At 44.3% G+C, this 15256-nt stretch overlaps 1 protein-coding gene across 11 annotated transcripts in view; it reads left to right on the forward strand.

Annotated features, from left to right (window-relative positions):
* The first annotated feature begins 436 nt into the window (after positions 1-436).
* MYT1L (myelin transcription factor 1 like) overlaps positions 437-15256 on the forward strand; it is a 389060-nt gene continuing 374240 nt past the window's right edge. For 6 of the 11 annotated variants that reach the window (XM_059132781.1, XM_059132788.1, XM_059132791.1 and 3 more), the window contains exon 1: positions 6793-7311. The gene's annotated coding sequence lies outside the window, so the exon portion shown is untranslated. Of the gene's footprint in view, positions 606-725; positions 858-5253; positions 5730-6792; positions 7374-15256 lie in introns of those variants that run through there. The other 5 variants (XM_059132785.1, XM_059132784.1, XM_059132783.1 and 2 more) reach the window with 5 other exon arrangements.

A 15256-nucleotide genomic window follows, 5' to 3' on the forward strand; every position in this document is an offset into this window, starting at 1 on the left:
CGCATTTCCATAGAATGCCTTGAAATTTGAAATTCTAGTTTTCTTCATTATATATATATATATATATATATATATATATATATATATATATATATCTTTACCTGGTAACTAGCTGGGGTGGTGTACCTGATTTAGCTGGAGACTTTGATTTGTGGGATTGACAACCTTATTATGCAGTGAGCTTATTATTGATATTATTCTGCTCTCGGTTGCCATGGCCACCTTGTGAGAGACATTCAATTTTCTCTCTTCCATCATCATTATCTATGAGGCCATCTGTTGTGGAAAATGAATTCAGCCTCATTTGCATGACTGATAAGCAATTTTTTTTTTTATCTATTTAACAGAAGGTCATATGCCGGGGATTTGGAGCTCGTGAAAAAAAATGTGGAGAAAAAAAAGCATATCGAGAGCATGAGTGGGAGTGTGTGCATCAGGGGACGCATGTGGAAGTGAAACAGATCCCTCCGGCCCGCGAGCCGATGGCACTGTATTTGTCAGTCCTGCCCGGGCGACATTTTTCCCCTAAGCTACCGCACACTAAGCAGAGAGAGAGCTTTCCTCGCAGCCTTCTGGAAGCCCCCTGATTTTTTTACGCGTTATTGGTGGGTGTATTTTATTTTATGTTTTCTTCCCTGGACTATGGGTTGCGGTGTCAGTAGTCACTGAAGACAAAAAGCAGCCTTTTCTGCATCTCGGTGGTAGGCGTATTCCTCATCCTCTTGCAGACGTGCGGTGGAAAGGGTTTTCTTTTCTTCTGGCGTCTGTTGAGCCGGCACAGTTAACAGCATTGAGCTGGTTGGTCTTTAACTCGGGAGCGGTTGTGGCCATGCTGTGGGGTGTGTGGTCCTCGTTAGGTGAGTTCTGTGCGCTTGGCGGACAGGGAGCCTCTTGCCGGACGCTGAGGGCTGCGGCTGCAGTATCCATTGTTTGCTCCTTTCTAAGTTGTTTTTACAGCATGGCTCAGAGCTGAGATGCTCCTGCGCGAGAGAGTTTGCAATCCACAGAAGTCTCTCTTCACAGCAAAATGGGTACTGAGATGCATGCCTTAACTGTGATGTTGTTTATTTAAGAAACTGCATGGACAATCCTTGGATGATTTGCTGAGACTGAAACAAAAACTTCCCAGAGACTTTCCTGGGTTCCTTTCCATTACAAACACAGCAGAGCATTGTTTCAAAGGCTGGGAAAACATGAGATATTCTTGGTGTGATGTTCCCTTTGCCTCGTGGTAAGGAAGTTGACTTACATTGTCTAAACTGAGAAACTCAAAGATTTTTAACTATAACCTAAATGTCCAAAGTTGATAGTGATGAAACATTATTTCAGTTGTAACAGAAATATGTCTTCTAAAGCAACTCAAGTATATAAACTAGAAGTTCGAACTGCAAACATTAGTTTCAAGATAGACATTAATAAGGAAATAAGTATATAGGCAAACAGTCATAGGCAAACAAACAAAATATAGAGCACTGCTTTTGAATTTAGTATTAAATTATCCATGACAATTTCTTTTGCCACTAAAACCATACCATATAATCAATAAAATTTTTAAGTTATCTGTTTACTTTGAGCAAAAATATTTTTATAAGAGCTTTTATGTTAAAGTGCATTTTACTGAACAAAATTAACTTTATAGACAAAAGCACCCTACCACCACTCTTATAGGCACAAGGGAGTCTTTCTAATTGTTCAACTTCATAAAAGTTATGCAGGTTTTAAATGATAAATAGAGCACATCTCCCTGCAGATAAAAATGTGATTACTTTAAAAAGTGTTTCTGTACAATATTCCTTTTTGAAAGGGATAAAAAATGCAAAGTTCCATTGCATTCCTGCAAGTTTTCATCTCTTCAGAACTTTGAATACAAAGTGTTGATCATATATTATACACACTTCTAAGTGACACATTCTAGGAAAAAATAAGTTTATTTTTTCTAATTGACCTGAAGGAAAGGGTATGATTCTATGATCTCAAGCCCAATAGGTTACTGGTTGAAATTCTCCTTGAGGTTGTACTGTAGTTACATATTTTCTTTACTAAAGACAATAGACGAGTGTTGATATGTTTGTATAATAGTTTTTTACTTGATGGCACTTTTTAAAAAACTCTTGCCACAGTATCACAGACTACTCATAAGCAAAGCAGCTGTTATGTAATCCTTTTTAATCAGCCATTTTTTTATATTTTGCTTGAGTATCACAGAAATGATTGCATTTTAATTCTTAATTACATACTTAGAAAGTTCAAAATAATAAAAACTTGATCGTTTGTGAAGATTATTTAAAGTGACATCACTTTTCTCAGAGGACTATGGTTGAAGCATGGCAATGTGATACCTGGATCTCTATTATAAAATGAAGGATTCTGCTTTTCTTGCCTTTTGATCAGTACACGTAGTCTTCAGATTTGTAAAGGAAAATTGTCAACTGCTGAGAAAACTAGGAGGTAGTATAGTTGATTTTCCCCTCCCCCCCCCAAAAAAAAGTTAATTACCAATCTTGGTTGGATTCTTCCTTGCCTCCCTGACATTTGACTGCTGCTAATTCACTGATTAATCTCATTAATGTGATTATAGTGGGATTTGGAGCTGGCTGCCATTGTTCTGCAGACTGTGCTCTTCAGCCCGAGCACTTGCCACCTCATTCAGTTTTGCTGTGATTTTTCAAGGCTGGTTGAGTGAGCCATTGTGAGCGAGGCTTCTCCCCCTTCCCTTTCAGCACCGGGAGCTGTCCGCCGCGGCCGCGAGTCCATCCAGCGGGCCGGACTTCCCCGGAGTTCACGGCGAGGAAAAATGGCTCACTTGCTTCACCTCCATGATTGTGCTGGTTGAGGCAGAAGCAAGGGAGCCTTGATGCTCACAACGGGGTGTTTTGGAGATGGTGGGAGAAAAGACATGCAATCTTAGTATTTTATTTTGCACATAAATATTTTATCCTACTTTCCAAATTACCAACCATATGATCTCATTAAAATTACTTGCATCTGTACATATGGTGAATTGAAAAACTGTAAACCCTAGGTAGACATGTTTTTCAAATGGAAAATCTTTTTTGTAATGGCAATCTATGTAATTATGGATAAAATCTAGTTGTGAAATGATGAGTCAGGATTATCAAGATGAACCAGGAAGGCAAAAAGTATGCATGAAACACAAATTTCAACTTCTCTTGAGTTATACTTGCATCCTATAGCAAAACTTAGGCTGATTTCATAAATCTGTGTTAGAAGCTGAGATCAAAGCTGAAGGCCCCATAATTTGTGACCACGTATGTCTGGTGTACCAAAATTCCTAAAGGAATCTGAGCACATAATTTCCCTTTGGATTGTAAAATTTAACAAGCATGATTTTAGGAAAATGTGGGTATTTTTCAAAAAGGATCCTTTTCAGTGTGGGGCTTTCATTGTTCCTGTTGTGTTTTTCACCCACCTTGTTTATTTATTTATTCTTTTATGTCTTGAAAAATATTTATATTTCATGCTTTACCACTGAATATGTCTGATGTTTTATGTCTGTTTTTTATGCCAATTTTCAATAGATTAGGGAAAAGAGACGTTATTTTGCAACTTCAGGGCTTTTTAAAGTTTTTCTACTTGTTAAAACTATATTTAAAATTTAGAGTTAACAATCTATTTGTTGATTTCTTTTTAGAAATATTTCACATGTGTGATTTAAAAATCCAAATCAGTTTTCTATGAAAAATTTACTTTGTTGCCTAAATGATATTTTCAAAGTCACCTGGGTAAACCAGATTTCCAGCTCTACCTGTAGGATAATCCGATTTGCAGGAGAGGCATTGCTTTCAGAAACATAATACATCACCTAAAATACTTTGTTTACTTACTCTATATTTTGATGGCTATATTTTTAACTTCAAACAACTTAACATTTTAGTTACTCTTAAATATTTATGTTAAGAAACCCACTCAGTGGAATAAGAAGGACTAATGAAACACTTTTTGGTGCAGACCGCCCTGCTCTGACACTGAAGTATGGCTCATCAGGCTGTCCTCTTGAGTTCAGGGCTACAGTTCCAACCAATAACCAGGTTTTCCAGTTGCACCTACTACTTAGCCATGAAGCCTGCCTTGATACAAAGCCTCACCAGAAGTCTGTCCAGGCAGCAGATGAATAGTAGATTCAGAAAGAAAGATCTTTAGTTTTGATAAATTCTTACAATCCAATTATTTCTTATTATAATTTGATTGTAATAGTATTATGCTCTTTCTTATGTTCAGTGGTTTAAAAAGCCCTTTACACGAATGACTTCCTTTTGTTTTCTTTGAAAAATACGTGTAGCATTCCTCAGGAAGCAGTAATAGAGGCTAAACTTGAACAAAACTTGCAAATGATTAACATTGTTCAGCCGGCCGAGTTTCATCACAGTATATTCTTCAAAACACTGTACCTGGCATTGATCTATGTCAGTTCCAAACTAAAGAGAAAGGATATCACAAACTTAAAATTAGGTGTGTATAAAATTATTTTTTACATTTTATTTTGAAGTGGCAGGAATAAAGCACATATAAGTTCCACATGGGCTGATATTCAAAAAAGATATTTTAAATTGGCATACACTACATTTTAGAAATAATGTCCACGATGGCCATAACTGGTACAAGAAATAATACTAAATACCTTTGGGGTAATTTATTGTATGATTTTCCTGATATTAGATTATTCTAAGGTAGCAGCTATACGTTTTCCATCAGTGGGCTCTATTTCAATGCAACATGGTTTCAGTTTGGAGTATGCTTTGTGTCCTGTCTTCTCTCTCTCTCTCTTTCCCTCTCCCTCCGTCTCTCCCTCACTCTCCCCTCCCCCCCCCCTTTCCTCCCTCTCTCTTTAACTCTGTTCCTGTTTGTCTGTTTTTGCCTCCCTCTCTTCTGCTGGCTCTCTCACACCTGCATTGTTCAAGCATACACAATGATTTTTCTATGCCTGTTTTCACAATGAGACTGTTTTAAGCTTTGACATTGTAATGAGTCCTCAGGGTATCCGTGGAGGTAATCCGAGATGGCAGAGAAGATGTAAGCCAGGTGTTATAAGACTAGAAAGAACGCATAAATGCTTATTTGTTATGTGAAGCAATACTGATAAGCATTGCTGTATTGGGCTGTTCTGTTAGAAAATTTTTCCTAAAATGTATCTCTTTAAAAAAAAATCCCTACTCCCCACGTGGTGATTATTGGAAAAGTTGGGAGGGGGAGGAAACGCTTTAGTCTAAGTGTAAGGGGTGTTGTGCTGTGAGGGGAGAGCAGTACAGGGTGTTCTCCTAAAGCATTTCTCGCTCTCAGACTGCGGCGGTTTCCAGCAGGGCTGGGTGGAACAGGCACGGTGGGCTCTGTAGTAACCAGCACGTCTGCTCTCAACACGCCAGGCGACAGGCTCGGGATTTAGAGGAATCGCCTCGGAAAGCCAGAATGGGGGGTTCTTGGTAACTTCAGACTTGAGTGCTGTCCGCGACGGAAGCCACAGTGGGCGCCTTGCGCGGTGGAAAGTCTGCAGTGCCTCATCAGTGCTGGCGACTCTGCCCTAGACTCTCCCTGAGCACGGCGAGCTGACAGCCCGGCGCCGGAGGGCGCGGGCCCGTGGAGCAGGGATGCATAGGGGAGAGCGAGCAACACGTGCCAGGGGCTCTCCACAGCGGAAATAGCCCTGCATGTGTGGGGAAATAGACTGCGGAGCGGGATTTCGCTTCATGGCCACCAACTCCTCTGCAAAAAAGGTATCCCTTTCTTTCTATTTAAAGGTTGCTTGGGATGTATGTGGTGGTTGCAACTTCCAGCTGTTGGAAATTATTTCACCTGGTCTCTTAAGTACTTGAACAAATAGTTGTCTGCTTGCCTACCTGACGATCTGCAGCTCTTATGTGATGACAGATTCTGAAACTTCCTAAAATCGCATGGTTTGGTGTGTACAGGAGCCAACAATGGACTCTTTCTCCAACAGATCTAGTCCTGCAGGATCAGGTTTCTGTGGGCAGGCGCCCCAGGTGCCTGCGTGCCGCTGGAGTTGTCATGAAACACAAGTCTGTGTCTGCAAGGCTAGTGTCCAGGGGCAGGAGTGGGAGGTGCTAAGTAGCCTTTGTGATTTCGTGTGCACTCTCATAGTGGTGAGTGTTAGAACAGAGAGGTTTGCAGGAAGTGTGCTGGTGGAGTCGCTGCTGGACCCAAGCCTTTATTGCCTGACTCAAGAAGCCATCTCTAAAATCAGCACTTTTTCTTTAACAAGAAAAATGCTAATGAAAGTCATATATCTATGTTCCATTTTGTATTTCTGAAATCTTATTTGGTCTTGCCTTTTCAGATAGAACTTTTTGGGGTATTTTCTTTCCTTCAAACAAGACCGAGAGGCTGATGATGTGTTAACTTTCTTGGAGAAATAGTTTTATGTCTTTTGTTTTAAGAGCAAGTGATAAAAGGAGCTCCCACTGAAGCAGCACCGGAGTGTGGTTGGCAGCCCCGGAGAGGTTCAGGAGTCCGTTCCAGTTAACTCTTGAGTAACTGTTCTCCCATCGGAAGCGCCAGGGCAGGTTGGAACCTCTTCTGGTTTTGTTTCGATGCTGAGCAGTAGTACCGTGTACAGTATTGTGGGTGCAGCTGACTTGGTGAGATTTCTTTAGCCACAGCATGAATTTGCCATAACATCCATGATGGTGGGAGGTAATTTGAGATCTACTGCCTAAGCCGGCCTGACTCTGGTATTTCTAGTTCTCATCTATTACATTGAATACGGCACCGCACATGATACACATTCAGCTCTAGAGATTTAGGGGCCTGTGGGTACAATGTAAGAAGCATACAGCGTGCATCCCCAATCTTGTCTGACTGTGTTGCAGGCTTAATAAACAGGAAGGTTAGAAATCACCGGTTTAATCCACAGCTATCACTTGAAAAATAGCTAGCTCAGCGCTGAAGTTCCCTCCCGTGCTAGGACTGGGGGAAATGGATATGTTTTGTAGTGCTTAGAGGATGCAGCCTGCCACAGGGTAAGTCGGAGGCGGCTGGTGCTGCTCCGCGGCCACGGCCTCCCCGGGAGCCGCTGCCTGACGCCCAGCCCGGCCGCCGAGGCTCGGCTCCCTCCACCAGGCAGCGCGGCACGCGTGACAGCCTGGCCGGCGTTTAGTGGTGTCAACTTATTAATTTCCATCTTCGACTTCAGGCCTGTTAGTTTCCTGTCTGAAAGCATTATTACTTTTGTCCATGTGGCAAAATAATTAGCATACAGATGAGCAGCGGCCGGGCGTCTGAGCGCCGGTGGAGGAAGATGTGCAGTGCAGAGTTGATTGGATGAATGCGGAACAAACGGTGAGCGTTCGGGAGCATTGCAAGAGTTCTGGAGTCCTGGAGCAGGGTGCGGGATTTTCTGGGTGAGTCCCCAAGATGGAAGGCAGGGTGGCCGCCGTGGGGATGGCTGCTTGGCAGGAGCCGGCCTAGCCAAAGCAGCCGGGGGCCTGCAGCCCTGCAGCCCCGCAGAGGCAGACCATGCATCTGGACCACTTTGTTTTGCGGTGGCTCAGGTTTCTCTCTGATGCTCCCTGCAGGTAAATATGTCCTGTTGTCCTTGTTGTTGCCAAGCGGTGGCTGCGCTCCCCAAAGTGGAGCAAAGTTCAACTCCTCCTGGTCAGCAACAAAAGAACCGTCCTCTGCGGCTGGCTTTGGGGTACTTGCTTGATGTGTCTTCCCATGCCTGTGTCTGCAAGTGAGAATTCCCCGGAAGGAGATGACTGCTTTCAGATCTTTACAGCAGCCATGATTCAAGGTGTTTAATTAATGTTTTCTGGAACAGTGTATCCAGACCAGGAGGATGAGCTAACGCGGTTTCAGTTCAAGCTCAGGCATAATTGGTTTTGCCTGGTATATATTGTTCCTAGCTGGAAGAGGATTTTTGGCTAATTTAACCAGCAACTTACGAGAAATTGTGAAAATCGATCTCAAGTTTGTATTGATTCTGTAGAATCCACAGATAGGAAATAGAAAAATTAGCCCTGCCTCTGATACTTTCGGTTCTTTTCGGGGAAAGAAATAATAATAATAATAATGGAAACTGGTTTTACAAACCAGTCTCCCGAGTTGGGAGATAAGTATGAGCCTGCTGGAATCCCAGTTCTGACATACATTTCTTATATAATTCTCTGACTGTAATACTGCCAGAGGGGTGTTTTAGTGTCTAGTTAGAAATACTTCCTTCTCTGGGAATTCTCCGATAAATAGTTCTCTCTTGTTTTCATAATTTTTACTCTCCTTAAAAGGTAAGCTTGTCATTTTAACTGACCTAATTCTTTCATGTTTCTAAGGTGGAACTCAAGTAGGAATCCCTACCCTTGAAGTGCCTATTGATGGTTTCTTAAATATAGCAAATCACTTCAGGATTTTATTTTGCTTTTATTTTTAGGTTTTCTTTTCTTTTCTTTTTTTAAGAGTTGCTTTCCTTAAGCTCTTTCCTTAGACAATGACAGCAACCATTTGACAGAAAATTCAACTTTCTGGAGGGTCATTTCTTCTGTTTTAAAAAAACTATGCCTTTCCCCAAAAGGAATAATAAAAAAACAACTCTCTTACAGAGAAACTCACCCTCAAATACAAGGTGTCAGAAACATATTAACCCTTTGTGGGAAGCCCCTGTCACTTGGCTTTGATCATTCCCCCTAGTGCTGCAAGTTTCTGAACACTCACACTGAGCTCTTTATTTTCTTGCGTAATAGATGAATTCTCTATTTTTATATCAATGCATATATATATAATCTTTTTAATTATATTTTTTAATTTGCTAGTAGCAGTGTCATTTTTTATTCAATTCCACAGTATTAAATACCAAATTGTTCTCAGATTCATGAACTCTTATCTAGAGAAAATGAGTGTTTCCACTATTTCTCCCCACTGTATTTCATTTTATTACTGAGTCAAGCTTTCCCCGATTAAAATAACTCCTTTTAGTTTGGTGATGGGTTATAACTTTCTTGGGGCAAAATATGAGCATCAGTCTTTACTCTCAACGTGTCCGTTTACAAACAGAAGGGAGCACGGGCACGACACCTCCCAGTCTTCCTTTGTGCCTGGCTGCCCTCACAGGTGTCGTCCAGCTTCTTTCTAAGGGCCAAAATTATGTCATGAGTTTCCACTTGACAGACTCACTGTATGCCACTATCTGTCACGTTAGCTCTCGGGCACTGTGGAGTTGGGAAGGGCTTGCCTTCAGAGACAATGAAAGAATGAAGTCCCACAGCTAGAATGCGGTGCTGTACACCTGCGAGGGAGCGTGGCTTCTAAGGGGCCGCCCGCCCGCCCGCCCGCCCGCCTGCCTTCCTCCTCCTCCTCCTCCTCCTCCTCATCTTCATTTTTATTTGTTTAATTATTTATTTGGTTTACCTCTAAGGTTGAAGATCAACTTTGGAAGAAAAGCAGCTTTTCATAACAAATCTTTTGAGCAGTCAATGAGGTGCCAAAATACTAGCTGGAACCCAGAGCCTCTTTGCCTCACTGGGGAAGAGGGGCTGGCAGACGGGCCGACGTCTGCCCTGTGGGGTCTGCTCTGTGCCATGGGTGCCCCAAGGCCAGTCTCTTCACGGGCTCCTGTGGATGGTAAATGAAGATGGGTGTCAATAGTTTTCTTTCAAGAGGTTATTTGGTCTTATTTTTCTTAAAATTCTGTACTCGGATGTGTTTTTGCAGTCCCAGGAGTACTCGATCAATCTCTTCAAAGGTTTTGCGAGTGAGGGTGGATATGTGTTTTTCAAACCCCAGCGTGAAAGTATTGTGTGCAATCTGACAGTACTTCGGCCGTTGGCTTAATTCGTGTACCGTGTGAACCTGCTTTGGATATGTTTGTGTACTCGTGGAGAGAGCTGGAAGGAACTTTAGGGCTCAATATTACATGCCGCCTGCTTTGTACTGAGGTCTGGCTGCTCTAGTCTCAAATTGCTTTAGAGAAAATGTCCTGAAGATTATTAGACATTTACTTGTGATATTTTCAGATTTGGAATGTCCAGTGTAGATCTCTAAATCAAACAATTCTTGAATTAATAATTTATGGGGTGGGGGCTCCTCTTAGTGCCTTGTCCGTTCTCCCATCCCTAGGGGCAGATACTGTTTTGGAGAGAGCTTCACGCCGTCCCTCAACCTGGGCTCATAATGTATTTCAGGGGCACTCAACAAAATGGTTTTTTTAAAGTCAGCATTACCTCTCAGCCCCAGGGCTCACTGCATCACTCAAGCCTGAAAGGGAGGGGGAGTTCTTAGAGACTGACTTTAAATTTGGCCCAGTCTCCTCCTTCCCGGGTACATGTATGCCTCCAGCCTGTGCCATCCGAACAGAAGCTGAGAGCACGAGCACTGTCGCCATGAAACAATGCTAGCCAGACTGGTTGTGGAAATAATCGAGTCTGCAGGGCACCCCATAGAGAGCCATCAAATCGAGTCTGCTCTGAGCTGTCTGTAGATGGTGAACATTCAGAAATCAATGCTGCATCTGCTAGTGGACCCTCTGGCTCCCTGAAACTCCCACCTGCCTAATGCATCTGGGCAAGAGCTTTCCAGAAACCAGTTTCCTTCAGGATAAATTTAATACGTCTTGAGGGCCAGGCACAAGCAAATTGATTCTATCTCTGCACCAGGAAAACTCATAAACATCTGTAAGAACACAGATTTTCAACAAGCCCCAGATTAGGGGGTACGATTTTGTGAAATATCCCAAGCCTACTCCCTTCATACCTCGTGCCAGCATGGCGTTTTTTAATTAGGAAGTTGATTAAAAAGGGCACGGTAGACCACGGATGTACGGTCCTTTGGCGTCCGTCCAGCTGCTTGTTGTCTGGGTCACGGAAAGTGCTGCTCATCACTAGTTGCAGGGAAGGGGGGGATCATCATCGGCCCGAGGGAGGGGAGATGAGCTCGTCCTGATGGATGTGCGGATGCCAGTCGGTTGTCGCTTTCCCCAGACGAGGCTTCTCTGCAGACAGACCTGCTGGCTTCCTTCGGAAAACAGTGACCGTTTGGGCCGTGCCCACACGCAGCAGCTAGATGGTTACACTGAAGGACTCAGAGGTTCCGATGGTGTGACAGGGCATAACTACGTGCGTTTTCTAAATTCACATTTATGCTGACCTTGTGTCCTGTAGTTTGCAGTGGACGGTGGGAGTTGCCAGAGAGGGACGGACGGATGTGCTGTTTATCCTCAAGAGTTACTGCTTTTTCCCTTTTTTCTTCTCTTTCCTTTTTTCTGAGGGAAATTCCTTTCTTCACTAGCTTTTTTTTCTTTTTTCTTTTTTTTGGGCTTGGAGTATATTATCAGAAGAGTAAATTGTTATGCTTAAGTGTAGTGCTCCTGAGGCCACTGTGGTGTGAATAAGTTGCGTGGCATGGATTTAACCCTATGCATGCCTAGTGTGGCGCTTTCCCAAGCCTGTGCACACCAAAGAAGTATGAGGCACCCACCATTGAGCTCAGATGAACTGCTGACGCTGAGACCCCTTGTGTCTAGGGCAGACACTAACTCAGGGTTCAAGATCAGAGGAAATGTTGTCCCCGGGGGATCTCTGCTGTGGGGGTAGTGCTTCTTTCTTTTGTTCTCTTTCTCATGGACCCTACTGGCACGTTAATAATTAGGTTTAGATTTTGCATTTTAGAAGAGTCTAGGTGAGAGTCCAGCTGGAGTCGGTAACAGTGAGGGCAGCCCAGGGGCTACCTTCACCATCTTCTCCTGGGAAAAAAACCAAAACATCAAAGTCGGTGTTGACGATTGCAGGCAGGGCCCCTTCCGTTCAGCTGTTCCTTCCCTCTTAGCGTATAACTGAGCGCTTCGTGCAACCTGCGTGCACTGAGCACCTATTACATCAAAAGAGCCCAAAGAGAGGGGGCTGACAGCTGAACTTCCGAGCCACACGACTCAGTGTGTGTGTGTGCATAAGTTTTGGTAAATGTATGTTCATGTATAATCTATAAAATATGTATATGTAACATAGAGAATACTGTGATATCCTACGTGCGCAACATAGATGTCATGTTACCTGTCGTGTACATAATATGTTAGAGATTATATTTGTAGATTATATGCAAACACATACTTATCTTAAATATAAGTGTATATTTCGGATGAAGGGTAATCTCAAATTCTTCCAGACCTACTTTTTCTTAAATACGTTTCGAAATAGATTAAGCCACTTTTCTGACTTAATCATAAGAATAGGGTAAACATTGATGTCCCTTTCTTAGATGATTAGTACTTCAGGGATCTGGGCGATCATTCTGAAAATTAGTTCTCAATTACATGGCCTGGTATAATCCTATTTCTCTACATAATTAAATATGCGATTTGAGTTTATCACCTTCTTATAAAATTTAAGCTAGAAATCCCAACTTTGTGAGGGTTCGGCATGCTTGTCCTCACTCAGCACAGCCTCCGTCTTGACGTCAGCCATCCCATTATGGTCTGCAGCCGCAGTCGAAGCAAGTCTTTGCTTCCCTGAGAATGCGCAAAACAGTAAACAAAACGCTATTTTGAGGAAGGAGGGTTGGCAAGTGTCAGGTGTCTATTTTGCAATTTTGGAACCTTTCAAAGCTGTTGGTCCCAGAGATCAGCCACAGAGCGTCTGAGCACAGTGTGGGCTAGCCCTGCATTAATGGCTGAGGCCGCGCTGCCAAACAAGCGGGAAGAGCCCTGGGTCCTGCTCACCACCAGCCCCTCCCCCGTCATCCATGGGCTCAGGGGCCGGAGACGCGTGGGAAGGAGGGGAGGACGGGTCAGACGGGAAAGTGTCACGCAGCTCTGGCCGTGCGGGGGAGTCTCCGCCACATTTCCACTGAGTCAGACCCGAATGAACACACCTATCGCTTCGGAATTAAGAATCTGTGATTCAATCCTGTGAAAGAAAAGTCAGATTAGAACTAGTGTTTTATATTCTCTTGGAGTCTGAAAATTTAAGTGGCTCAGTCATCAAAAAGCTGCATGTCTTTGCTTAACAACGGACGTCTGGGCTGGCACCACGTGGGCGGTGCCCGCTGACGCTGGACACGTGTAGGAACCGGAGAGGAGCTCCGACCAGTTTGCTCAGATGCGTTTCAGACTAACTTATTACTTGCTCTTTGGTTAGCATGGCACATTTGGTCCTGAATTAATACTTGGAATTTTCCACAGGATTCGCATTATAAATCTAACAGTATCTTTTCATAGTCCCAAGGATAAGAATGAAGGTAGTTTCACTGCCCCAATTATTTTGTTTGCTTGGTTTGTTTTCTGTTGTGTTTTGGTTTTTGGATTTGATGGTTTTTTGTTTTTTTTGTTTTTTGTTTTTTAGCTAATATGCTGTTACTGGGGTTTTGTTAGCTCAAAAACAATCCTTTTCCCTAAGAGACCCACACCCGTAGTGCAAGCCAAGAAATGTTGTGTCTGTTCTCCAGGGACGCGCTAACACACCTGTTTACAAATGGGCTGCACCACCTGTTCATCTACTTTTAAAGTTAATGATCAAAACAGTACGTGATCAAGGGGTCAGTATGGCAGGGAAGACAGTCACATTTGTGAGATTACAGGTGACTCCCTGTTTTTAATACATAACATTTCATTTGGCATTAAATTTTGCATAAGTTGGAAAGTATACTCAGCCTGTGACAAGTAACTCCTTATCACAGGTACCAACAATCTGGGGGTTTGATGCAGAACGTGTCTCAGGGATCATATGTGCTCTACATCTTCTAAACCCCACATACACAGACTGAATCATTTGTTTCAGCTCAGAGTATTAGTCCTGAAATGTAATGCTGGACAATCAGCATTAGAAAAATGGGTCTACCTCTAGGTATGAAAAAACGTCCAGTACGGTACCTCCAGCCCCTCATCCTCCAGCGTGACCCCTGTCCGGGCACTCCTTCCCACTTAGACTCTCTGACAGGGGAGTCTGCCCAAGGCGGCCATCGGCGAGAGCTTCGGGGCAACAACTCCCTGCTGGCTCCCGACCCTGCGTTTTCAGGAAAACTGCTTACGGATTCCTTCGCTGATCTCAGGGGCTCTTCTGGGGACACCATCCCATGCCGGTCTGCTCGCCGCTCTGATGCCGCACACCTTGCACACACTCTGACGGCTTCCTCGCTGGACGGGACGCCACCAATGACACTAGGAAACGTCTCATCCCAATTAGCTCCTTGGAGGGGATTTTCGCCCATTATTATCCATTGTATTGATTGATTGATTGATTGATTGTCCTTTCTGTTGTCTCAGTGAGCTCTTTCATCCCTGGCCAACCTAGACAGTGACAGAGAGTCCATGTGGAACAGTCTGGGGGTGAAGGGCGTTCCTGTCCGTCCGCTTTCCTCCGAGTTCACGGATGGCTCCGGAGAGGTGGGTTAGCTCTGTGTCCCAGGCCCCTTGCTTCAAGGGAGGGGCCGAGCTGTGCTTCCTCAGCCCCTCGCTTCGGGCACGACAGGACAGGGTCTGCCGTCCTCACACCGGGCTGCTCGGCAAAGGGGTCCCTGCTCCGTGCTGGGGCTCCATGCTGGTGGCAGGCCCCTGCCGGAGGGACGCACCTCCTGCTCCTGGTTTGGGTGAGCTCTTGCAGCGAGGAGCACGGCGCAGGCCCAACTCCCTCAGCCGGGAAAACACGGAGGAGGTGTTTGTTGTTTTTGACGGGTGCATCTGACCCAGGATTACCGAGGTCTGCTGAATTGCCTAGAATTCATCCAATCGAAGGCTTCTGGGCCATCCTGAAAAATCACTGGGTCACGCGTGAAACACACATAGGTAGCTGAAAACTAACTTTGTTTTAAGCTAGCGTCTCTCTCGATTTTACGTCTTTTGTGGCTATAAATTTATTTTACTTTGCAAGTATTCTACTGCGGTGATTATGGTGGGTGAGTGGTCCTGAGAGATGTGCCCCCAGGACTGCAGTGCTCCGGCTTCACCTCTCCTGACGCGGTCGGACTGTGCCTCATCCTCCTGCCCGGTCCCGACGGAGGAAGTGCGGCGTCTGTAGTTGGGATCGCTAGGCTTGATGCTGGAAGACCCCGGCCCGCTGGCTTCCGGTCTCACCTTTCCCTTCAGGAAGCCGTGTGTACACGGCAGTAACAGCCGGGGGATGGAGGCTGGACTGGCCCGTGCTCGTAGCCGTGAAGCTGTGTCACGCAGTCCATGTCCCACCTTTGTCCCCAAATCACACACAAGATCTCACAAGTCGACAAACACTGAGTTTTTACCACAGTACCCAACGGCGCATGATCTTCCCCAATCCGAAAGAATGAGCTAAATATTTTCCTCACGATACCC

The sequence above is a fragment of the Mustela lutreola genome, chromosome 9 (assembly GCF_030435805.1).
Source record: "Mustela lutreola isolate mMusLut2 chromosome 9, mMusLut2.pri, whole genome shotgun sequence".
Classification (NCBI taxonomy): Eukaryota; Metazoa; Chordata; class Mammalia; order Carnivora; family Mustelidae; genus Mustela; species Mustela lutreola.